The sequence below is a fragment of the Protopterus annectens genome, chromosome 12.part0 (assembly GCF_019279795.1).
Source record: "Protopterus annectens isolate FY-2018-M chromosome 12.part0, PAN1.0, whole genome shotgun sequence".
NCBI classification, from domain to species: Eukaryota; Metazoa; Chordata; order Ceratodontiformes; family Protopteridae; genus Protopterus; species Protopterus annectens.
Genome location: NC_056746.1, coordinates 638,774,271 through 638,786,770, shown reverse-complemented (window position 1 = coordinate 638,786,770; position 12,500 = coordinate 638,774,271).

Genomic DNA, 12,500 nt, shown 5'->3' with positions numbered 1-12,500 from the left:
AATTTTAATTGCTCAGGACAGCTAGCACTATGGCTATTAACCATCGCTATACAGTGTTTTTTTTTTTTTTTCAGATTTTTGTTTTATTCTAGTTTATTGTTGTTAGTATAACCATTTATTTCCACTTTGAGTTTAACAACCCATAGAACCTGCATGTCTAAGGGTCCTGACAATTGATAAGTATGGGTAATCAGGAATTTAGGTATTTGTTTATTATACTCCCTGTTAAACATTTTAACAGCCTTTATGTTTTAATTTTTGGTATAATGAGGTTTAGTAATACATTGAAAGAAGTAACATTTTGAACTTGACAATCTTTCTGCATGAAAATGCATCTGTATTATTGTACTATGACTTTTTAAACTTTAAGTGTAATGGGATAAAAATGTAGAAATATGTACAACTCTCCTGTAAGATGGAAAATTGTAACCCTTGATGATTCTAAGTCTGTTCAACTCTACTGCAGCTTTTTGTGAGATGTAAAGTTTACCTACCAAGTTGATTATTGTATTATTCTAGTTGTCCAAATAAAACAAGCAAACTCAAGGCATTATCTTAATTCTAAATGTGAATGTCAAGCTATTTTGACAGATTGTTTGGCAGAACAAGGGAGAGTTTGCTGAAAAACCTTTTTCCACTGTTGTTTGACCTTGGAGTTGGTGTATAAGTTGGGATTCCCCTCAAAGGGAGGGGGTTGCTGGGGCATGCCAAAAAAATAAGCTTTTGTTGATGTTTGCTAAAAGGGGCTTTCAGTGAATATTTTTCACACAATCAGTCAGGGAAATGTTGCATGATAAATAGTTATTAACCCTTGTGAATGAAACCCGGATCTGTTGTGTGATAAATAGTTGTGAATCCTTGTGAATGAAACCTGGATCAGAGACCTGCTGTTCAGCAGCGTTCAGCGTTAGCATGTTTTTGTTTGGCTCTGCTATTGTTGAGCTACTCTTCTGACTGCTGAATTTCTATTCAGCTTCCTATATTTTTTAGCCATCAGGGGTAAGACAATCCCTTCTTATGATTATTTGTCAAAAGTTGTTGTGATAAACTTAGAGACAAATGCACAAAAATAACAATAAAACTGCTCTAATCAACTTAATAAGAAACTTTGTAACAACTGAATGTTATATTACTTATTAAACTGATTGGCTAGCAATAAGGCTGTACAAAAATGTAATGTGAACCTATCAGTTGGATAAAACTATTATCTGCTGAACAGCTGGATTTGTATTTTAAAATATAGCAGGATTAGACTCAATATTTGACTCATGCTCTGGTACAGATTACAGTGGAAACTGAATTATGGGTACAAAATGGAGTAAGACACAAGTCCAGCTGAGGTCTCTTTGCCCTGTCTATCCTACCTGGTGTACCAAAGCATCATCGCAAAGACGTCAAGGTAGCTTGTAGCATAGGTGAGAGCATGACCCTGAAGCTGTCATATTATTATTTAATAAGTTATTAGTTTTATGCTAAAATTTCATATTTTATATAAATAGTCGATGACATGCATAGTATAAGGTTAAATTACAGAGGTCAGTGTAACATAATGCACACTACACAGATATACATATTTTCAAATTTTTACAAAAAGACAGGATCTCTGAGTCATTAAGGGAAGCTGGAAATGTAGAATTCAGAGAGCAATACTTTCAATATTGGAAGATCACAGAGTGTCTGTGTAGTACGTCAGAACCATTACCAAAATCAGAGAGCTCTATTTATCTCTGCACTGATTTGTATCTGCAGAGTGACAGTTCCCTAGCTAAGCAAAACAATATATTATATATTATATATATATATATATATATATATATATATATATATATATATATATATATATATATCGTCTGCGCTGAAATAGTAGCAAACGTCTTTGAGGCAGCAAAGCTAACCACTGAGCCATTGTACCAACATAATATACATTTAAAAGAATACACTTGCAATTATAGTCAAAATAAAGTACACATGGAGTATTAAAAAGTAGCTGAAATTCAATCTACAGAGTGTATAAATACATATCATAGTGTTATTAAATAATCTGCAAATGAATGAGAATTGTAAACTAGCATTTATAAACCAGCAAATTTAAACTTTAAACCAATGAAAGCCTAATGACCAATTAACTGAATAAACATAATGAGTGTGTACATAATTAAAATGTCGATCAACAAACATTCTTAGCTTATGCCATTTAAAGTTGTAGAACAATCCATCTCAGTGCTGTAACACCATTCACATAATATTCTATTTTTGCATCATTTTTGTGAATTGACTGTCAGGCTTAACTAAAAGTATTCTAATGCAATGATGTGGTAAGATGTGAAACATCCCTAAAGATAATTATAATTTTATTCATTTCATTTTTTAACGCCAAAAATGTAAGAATAATTCAATCCATTTGGATAAACCATCGCTAATCCCTTTTTGAATGCCTTCATAGTAATTTTAATAAATAAATAGGACCTAAATTAATTAAATTTGTTTTGCTATTTGAATGCCAAAATGTCTGTCCTATCAAAATGTCTAATTTGCTTAGTTTAAATAAATTTGATCGTCACAAAAAAAGATTAGTTTAAAACTGTTTATCATTTTGTAGAAGAATATTCTAGTTTTGTTAAAGGAAGATTGCATAAGCTGTGACTTTCTCCTTTTATTACCACATCATACTATTCGTTTCTGGTTCATGTTGCAACACTGTTAATAAACAGACTTAGTTTATATAATACATTCAGGGCTGTCTTTGAAAACGCTGACAGTGTGAAAACTTGACATCCTTAGGGCTGATATGTTGGAAACAGGGGTTCTTATCGCATGATCGAAAATTGTAAATGGTGAACGCGTATTGAGCGAACCTGATTGGTCAAAACTTCGAAACTTCACGCACGTAACACAGAAATTGCCGTAGGGAATATTTTCCCTTTACTTCAATGCAGTGCGATCTCAGAGTAGGAATATTTAAGTAGCGGGGGTGTGGAGGACTTGCCCCCCCTGCCTACAGTGTTTCGGTAAGTACAGTTTTTTATTTATTTTTTTTATTATATTTTCAAAATTTCGAACATCGCTCATATGGTATCGACCATATGGTGTCCGATGTTTGAAAGTTTAGAAAATATAATATAGACCCTGGAAACAGCTAGTTGTAGATGTTACAACTCCCCCAACAGTCCATTCTATTTTGTAGCTTACTCCAGAGTGATGTAAACTCAGAACAAAATAGGAATAGATGATAGCAAACCCATTATTATTAATACTTGTGTGTTGATTTTGTAAGTAACAGCATTATCTACACTAATCTTTCCTTGCAGAAACTGTTAAGCAGAAGTGCACAGGGGACAGTGGACATCCTTAATGGCACTTTTCATAATATTCCTTATGTTTCTTAACTAACATAAGTTGAGAAGATTGTTTGTACAGTAGAAGTTAGATCTCGAAGTGATGTTAATATGAATTAATGATTTAATATTAATAAAGGTAGTAGAAAACCATTCCACTTTTCACAGTTACATAAAGGTCTCCCTGAAGTTGTATGATTTTTTTCAGCATCTACAGCTAAATTGGATTAATTAGCAACGGTGTGTGCTATGTATAAATATGCATCATTGTATATCTGTACAGCACATTGTACATGTGCAGCATTGTGTGCATGTGCAGCACTGAGTATCTTTACAGCACTGTATGCATGTGTAGCACTATATACATTTGCAGAATTGAACACATGGACAGTACAGTATACATGTGCAGCATTATGTATCTGTGCAGCACTGTGTGCATGTGCAGGATTGTGTGCATATGGAGAACTGTGTACCTTTACAGTACTCTGTGCTTGGTCAGCAATGTGTATGTGCACAGCCCTATGTACATGTGCAGCAGTGTATATCTGTGCAGCATTGTGTGCATGTGTAGCAGTGTATATCTGTATAGCACTATTTACATGTTCAGCATTGTATATCTCTACATAACTATGTACAGGTGCAGCACTGTGTGAATGTGCAACATAGTGTATCTGTACATTACAGTGTACATGTGCAGCATTGTGCAGCTATACATAATTATGTACATGTGCAGCACTGTGTACCTGTACAGTGCCATGTGCATGCTCAGTATTGTGTATCTGTACAGCACTATGAGCATGTGTAGCATTGTATATTTATACAGCATAGCGTCCATGTGCAGCACTGTGTATCTGTGTAACATTACATACATATATAGCACTATGTATTGGTACTGCACTAAAGCACAAGTACAGGACTGTGTCCATGTGCACCATTGTGTATCTGTCCAGTACTGTGTGCAAGTGCCCCACTCTGTATCTGTACTGCACTTTGCACATTTATAGCACTGAATACATGTGCAGCACTAAGCCAGTGTAGTAAAACCTTGAGTTTAGGGTTGGTCCAATGACAAAGACAGCAGTGCATGCCACAATATGTGCATACACTCAGCCATGAATCATGGAAAAAAAAACACTGAACACATGCACACTATGGGGATATGCGTACACTGTTTATGTTATAGTGAGGACAGCACAGAGGCATGCTGTTGTATAGCAGTAGCTCACAATCTCCAACAGGGTTGACAAGAGTATATGTATACATTCAAGAACTCTGATAATGTTTAGAGCAAACAGACACAATAATGTGTAAGTGTAACCACCATCAACCTAAAAGGGAAGTGCCATGTACAGTAACAGCTGATGCATGTGAATGGGGAGCAGTAGTAATGCAACTCCATACATTGACATAGCTGTGAGCAGATCTCTGTAATATCACTGTGAAGAAACAGGACACATATGCTATTAAATTACAATGCAGTTGTGATAGAATGCCCATGAGACTGTGGCAAAGGAGAACTATAGGATAGGTTATCAGAAGATGTAAATGCAAAATCAGAAACAGCACACAGATACATAATTTTAACACATAATCTGCTAAACAGTACCAGGAACATAACATCAGAAATCAACTTGTACTAATACCAAAACAAGATGCAGCATGCATAACATGGCGCAGTGGTGCAGCGGTTTGTGCTGTCGCCTCACAGCAAGAGGTTATCTGGTTTGATTCTCAGCTGGGGTGCCTTCTGTGTGGAGCCTGCGCGTCCCCCCTGTGTTTGTGTGGGTTTCCTCCCACATTACAAAGACATGCATCTGGAGTGTTTCTTCCTGGGCCTCTGCTGAAAATTGGTTAATTCCAAGTTGAACTTTCCTGATAAACAAATACACAGTAGCCGATATATGAATAGCTTGGTCACAGCAACACAAAGACCCTCCTTAAGATTGAATCCATATCCACAGAGAAGTGCATAAAATATATCAAATAACAGTGTAGGGCAAAATAAATAGAACTTTTAAATTATAAAACAAACTATAGATACACATATGATGCAACTATTTGCAGTAGAAAAACATCCTAATGCCATGTGTTGTCTTGTTCAGTGCTACACTCATGGCTGTGTCAGTTCTAGCCTATGACTGCTGGTTCTCATCACTGCCCTCCTCTCCTTTCACACTTTCTGGATTTGCAGAAGAAAAAGATCCTAATGCCATGTGTTGTCTTGTTTAGTGCTACACTTATTGCTGAGTCACTTCTAAACTGTGACTACTGGTTCTCATCACTACCGTCCTCTCCTTTCACACTTTCGGGCTACCTCCTGGTGCCATGTGATTGTGCTACCCTCTCTGCTACATGCTTAAGTGTCCATCCTGGCCATAAGATATTTCTTGTGGTGAATATGGTAAAGCAAGGAGCTCCACAAACTTTTGCAGTACTGCCTCAGAAGGTCATGCAAGTGGCATTAACAGAGCATGTAAAAGACCAGGCAAGAAGATCCAATCAGGATCCATCGCCATCAGAAGGCAAGGTGGCTTAGAGTACAGGCTTTCAAAGTAAAGGATTATTGACAAGAGACAGGAAAATATACTGATTATCCTGACCTCCATGTAAACATACTCCCTGTACTACTTCTACCTGTGTTATTCCCAAAATAGTATATGCAGCTTCCCACAAGGCATATATATAAAGGTACCCAACACTGCCCACGACAATAAACTTTAATTTCTTTTATTAGGGCTGAAAATATCCACAATGTAGAAAAGCTGAACTCTAGAACCAAAAGCAGATTACAGTTTTACTGCAAATGCAGCATCATCAGTGCATATTTTAAGTACCAATCATTGCAAACCCATTTAAATACCCAACAGCTATGTTATGGATGGCATCTTCTGCACTAATGATGTCCTCTGTTTTCTGTACTTGCGGCTCCATCTGTGTCAAATCATCCTTGAGTGAATACATTGTCTCTACTGCAGCTTTTAATTTACCACCCCCTGGCTGTCAGCATCTGTTACTGCACTTTCTTTCAACGTTGATCTTGTTCTTCCTTGAGATACAATGTAAAACCATGCCTGCCTATAATGGTCTGCAGTGAATACTGATATGGCTCAAGTAAGCAGCACTTACACCTTCTACTGTCATCCTAAAGCAGTGGTATATTGACATACATGCCTTATGATGACCAGTAAAAATACTGGTGAACCCCACTCACACAGTGAGATGTGATATGGGCAGTCTTCATATAGGCAGGGGAATAGGGCATTATAGTAACTAACTGACCCTGAACATGGCCGTACAGTAATATGTTGAGTCACTACTATGAGGATGGTCAGGTGGACAGTACCTATCTATATACATTAGCATGTTAGAAGGGAGTGTGGCACAGAACACAGAATGTGCAGAAGATTGGCAGAAGAATGGCAACTGATCCACCACATTCTGTCCAGTTGTACCTGACACATTCAAATATTTACTGCAGCTTTACATATGGATACTGCTTTACATAAGAACATGATGAACATCATTAGTAATGTGTTTGGAACATTTATATGATGTGTTGTACTATAAACCATCCAAAGCAGGCAACACACAAGCAAAGACATGGAATGTGGCTGTCATGTAACACAGATGTTCATATTTCTGGTAACACAGTAAAAAGTATACACATACATTCATGAAACATAGGTTTCCTTTAGATACACCTCAGGCAGACTAAACAGAATGACATTTTAGCACCAACATGGGTATGCTACCAACAACACACACACACACACACACACACACACACACACACACACACGCACACACACACACACACACAGACACACACACACGCGCGTGTGTGCGCACACACACACACACACACACACACACACACACACACACACACACACACACACATACACACACACACACAGACTCATGCATGTGCACACACACACACACACACACACACACACACACACACACACACACACACACACACACACACACACACTAGATGGGAATAATACAATATCTACCTTTTGCCACAGATGTGCATGGAGTGTCCTCCTGAAGTGGCCCAGTGATTACAACATTAATGTGTGTACACTGCTCAAAATGTTTGTTTCTTAAAGCTATATCAATTTAGTATAGTTAATACAGAGTACTGTGCCAGTTTCTGGACTCTTCAATACCATTTTCAGGGTTACACCTAACTTTTTGTGTGGAAAAGACAATTTATGTTTCAACTATGCTCATTAGAATCACTGTAAAATGAGTTATGTTTTCTCATTCTTCCAAACCAAACAAAATGTAACTCAAAAATAAACAAAATGAACCAATAAAGAGTTTTTGTAGCTGGCCAGGGCCCACCTATCCTCTCCATGTGGCAGCAAATATCTGCATTCATTAAATTTGTAATATACCAACTCTATAGTTACAAAACAGTGGGAAAATGTGAAAACCCCATTAAAAGGATATACTTACCTCACACAAACAGCAAGACCATTGCTGATAAAAGAAGCTGATGAAGTTAAATAAAAGACATTGGATCAATAGCCAATCACAAAAGCAAAACACAGCTGAGTCTAGGATTTTCTGTTTATTCCACAGGATGGACTCATAGAGCACATTGTTGGGGTCTTGCATCTTGCAGTTCACAAACATCATCCCTCTGATTCCAGTAATTAGCCTGTATAGCAGGGTTTGCAGCTGCAGATGCCATGCCTTGATGCTTTCTTGGTCCTAAGCATGTGTAGGGAAGTCACATCACAAGTAGGCAAGACATCAGGTGGGAAAAAGCAATGTAGGTGTTTCTTCCTGAATGTAAGTGTGCCATAGTTTCTTGGCTCCCCAAAATGTAAACAATAAAAAATCATTCAGGTAGGGAGGGGGCTAACCTTGCAGACTATTTGCACATAACTTCTGATAGGCTTTTTGAATATCAGATACAGGGAGGAAAGAGACAGCCAGTAGCTCCATATCCTCTGACTGATACTTGGGGACCATGGCATATTTACGCCTCAGAGTTAATCACTAAAATCTCTACCACATAGCTCAACACAAATGGAAGACCCTCTGTACCTTAAAATTAGTGAAATGGCTCCACACTGAATCCATGGCAGTCTATTAAAATCCATCAAGATTAAATACATCCCCTGTACAATATGGTGCTTCTTACCACCAGACATAGGCCATCATAGGAATGCCGTCTTTTGCAGACCATCAGTACAGACACCTGGTCTACACCTAATATTTCCTCATTTGGTCATTAAAAGGTCCCATTAGCTAGAATAGTAAGTGTCACACATACCTTGGTTTCCATAAGGACAGGAAAAGCACATATCACCCTAGAATGAACACGTGGGCGATACACATCTACAATATTGTCTACTATTGTCTGATTTACACATAAGCTGTCAGCTGTTTTATTAGTTATTCATGTCATGTCATTTTGTGATAGGTAAGTTGCTGCCTAAAACACTCTTGTTACCTTTGCCTGTGACTATCTGCAACCTGGCAAGTGCTGGCTGTGTTTACAATGAAAAGAGTGTGGCTGATAACATACTACTCCCAGTCCAAGCATCTTTGTAGTCTGAAACCCTGACATTTTTCACATACAGTGTGTCTCTCTGTCTGAAGAGGCATGCTAATAAATGCACAATATACTGCAACTACATCTATGACTCACACTATATTTTTATTCCATTCATTTGCATCTCACTGCTGATTTGTTTAGGTGCTCCATTTTATTTGGATCTCTTTATATAGTCATTTGCATTTGCTGCATATTGCACAGCCTTCTGCATAACTTGTGTCTCTGAACTGGCTTTATCCTGCGCGTTGCCAGTAACTGCATACAGTATTGATGTGCGCTAGGCATGTTCTTTATGAATGCTGATACTGCCATTGTACATTGTAACCGTCATACATGTAGGGTGATTTCAAAAACCTCTATCTTGAGATAGTACTGTGCATAATATTTTATAAATATTTCACATGCAGTTCAACTCTTACTTTTTTTTTAAATGAGAAATGTTTGCTTTCCTTCAGTTATGTTACCTCCAAGAAATACTACTCAGGTCCCCCTGCCCCTGCTAATCTGGTTACTCCAAGTGATTTAATTCCCACCTTATATTAATAATTTATCTAAAATACTTGAACATAAATAATCTGCCTTCGGAATGCTGAATACTTGAGCAAGTAGAGTAATTTCACTGAATAACAGTGTAGCTTTATTTCAGGAAGTACTGCTTGTCAGTAAATGAAAACTTTGACCCTTGCTTGGTGATTGAACCCAGGATACTCTCTATGATATATCATTGCCACTGCTACTGGACCAACTAAGAGTTTCCCGATGGGCTGGTATCTAGTTTCCCCCAAGAGCAGATTTTCCATTCAACCAGGAAACCATGAAGGTGATTTTAATCAGACATACATCTGGTATAATGCAGAGTTTTTCATGCCTGTTGAGTTGTTAATACAAAATTAGTTTCATTGTTTGTTCTGCATTGGGTGTTTGTATGTTTAAAATCACCTTTATGGTGGTTTCCTAGTTGAAAGGAACAATTGCTTTTGGGGGAATCCAGGCAGCAAACAGTCCAGAGACTCCTTCTTGCTCTAGTGGTAGTGGCAACTATACAGAATTCAAGGGAGGTTCAATCCCCAGGCGGGATTCAGAGTTTTTCTTTCTTGTCGATTTTGTCGATACAATACTAGGTTCATGATTCTTACTGAAATGGATGGCTATTTTGGGAAGAAACATTATGATTGTAAAATGGTCCTTCACTGATTTCAGCGTATCTGCCATAAACAAAGGTATACCTATGCCTGATCACTTTTATGTCATGCTTCCAGTACGAACTTCATCATCGTGAAGTCATCTCTCCAAACATCTGCAGAGATAATAATAATCAAGTCAAGCATCGCTGCTTTAAGAAGAACATCATTGCTTTATATTGAAAAGACCGAAACTGGCACAGACAAAAAGAGATGACTTACCTATGGATCATGCTCTTGTAACGTGCAAGAATGGAAGTCTGCTACATCCAGTAAACCAATGGACCTCCAAGGACAGATTATATATGCGCTTAGGTCTCATAATTACTGAGCTACTGTTCTGCATCATCTTCAAACCTACCTGTGCTGGGAACCATTTTCTTCATACAATGGTCCCTATGTGTAGCAAAAAGTGCACAAATTAGACTCAGTCTATTCACATTTTTCCTCATATGTTGTTACATTTGTATAGTTGCCATAATCTATTTCTTCCAAATCAGACACTGATATGTCTGGGATTCACAGACCTGTGCTGTGCACCTGCATTCTAACAAATGGCATGCAGCAGACAGGATGAGGGGGCCCATTACTAATCCAGTATGTATATGGACAACCACAAAGCATTCTATAGCTATCCAACAAAAGCAGCAAGCAAATATCACCAAAGTCCAAAAAATAAACAAAAAGCTGTGTCAGTACGAAGAAATGTATTATAATCCAAGCCATAGCCATGGTAAAGCCATAGTCTGAAGAAGTCTCTTGCATAAGAGATGAAAGCACTTACTATTGGCTTGGATTATAATAAATTTCTTCGTACTGACACAGCTTTTTGTTTATTTTTTCATTCTATAGCTATGTCAAGAATCAAGATGGCAACACCCAGATCTGCTCTGAGTTACAGCACAAAGGCACGAAAATTACAGAACCAACTGATATTGCCGACATCCTGGCAGATAGGTTCAGTGCTAACTTTACCCCCTCTCACCCCCCCTAAAGGGCCCATATCTATACAGGAAGAATGCAGAGTCCCTGTAATCACAACTACGCAGGTAAAGGCTGCACTCTCTAAAGCCAAAAACACAGCATCCATGGGACTGGACAACATCCCAGGCTGCGTTTTACATGAACTTCAGAACGAACTGGCTCCCCACTTAAGCACCATGTTCGATAATAGCCTTGCATCAGGCTTTGTGCCCACTGAATGGCACACAGCAACAGTTATCCCACTCCACAAAGGGGGAGCCACCACTGATCCCGGGAACTATCAACCTTTTAGCCTGGCGAGCCTGATCTGCAAGGCCATGGAACATATCATCATGGAACTCATAAACAAAGACATTGGTAAACTCCAAACTCTGGATCCCACCCAGTTCAGGTTTGTGAAAGGCAGATCATACCTCCAGAACCTGATTGACTTCTTTGAGGCAGTCACCAAAGCCGTGGATGAGGGTAAGGTGGTTCACACAGCCTATCTTGACCTTGCCAAGGCTTTCGACACCATCCCCCATTCTGGAATTATAGCTAAACTCACTAAAAATAAAGCTGCTCTTGGTTTTTCGTTGAACTGGATTATTTCATTGGATTGTCTTCACTACATTTGGATCAGCACCTTTTTCACATCTCTATCTGGGTTTGTTTTCAATATATATATATATATATATATATATATATATATATATATATATATATATATATATATATATATGGGTCTACTTTGTTTTGTTTGTTTTGTTGAATCTCATTTCACTGAATTTCATTTCACTCCTACCACATCGCTGAAAACACAAATTACTGAAAACTCATTTCACTGAATCTCACTGAATTGCAGTCAGTATATATGGCACTGTGTAGAGTACTGTAAGGCAGGTAAAAGGAATATGCCCCTTTCCCCACTGTAGTGCGATCCTGGAGTTAGTATGTATAGTTAGGGGGTGTGGGGGGCACAGCCCCCACATTGGGAGGTGTGGGGGGGCATAGCCCCTCAGTTTGTTTGAGTACATATTGTCTTCTGTAAAGAGTTAGTTACTGGTGTTGTAACTATGCATATCTATTCTTTAAACTTTATTGTTTTAAATGTTTTTGGTAAAATACAATATAAAACAAACTAGATGGGGGGGCTATGCCCCCCACACCCCCCTAACTATATATACTAACTCCAGGATCGCACTACAGTGGGGAAAGGGGCATATTACTTTTACTTGCCTTACAGTACTCTACACAGTGCTATATATACTAACTGCAGTTCAGTGAAATGAGATTCAGTGAAATGAGTTTTCAGTAATTTGTGTTTTCAGCAATGTGGTTGGGGTGAAATGAAATTCAGTGAAATGAGATTTAATGAAACAAAGTATATATATATATATATATATATATATATATATATATATATATATATATATATAT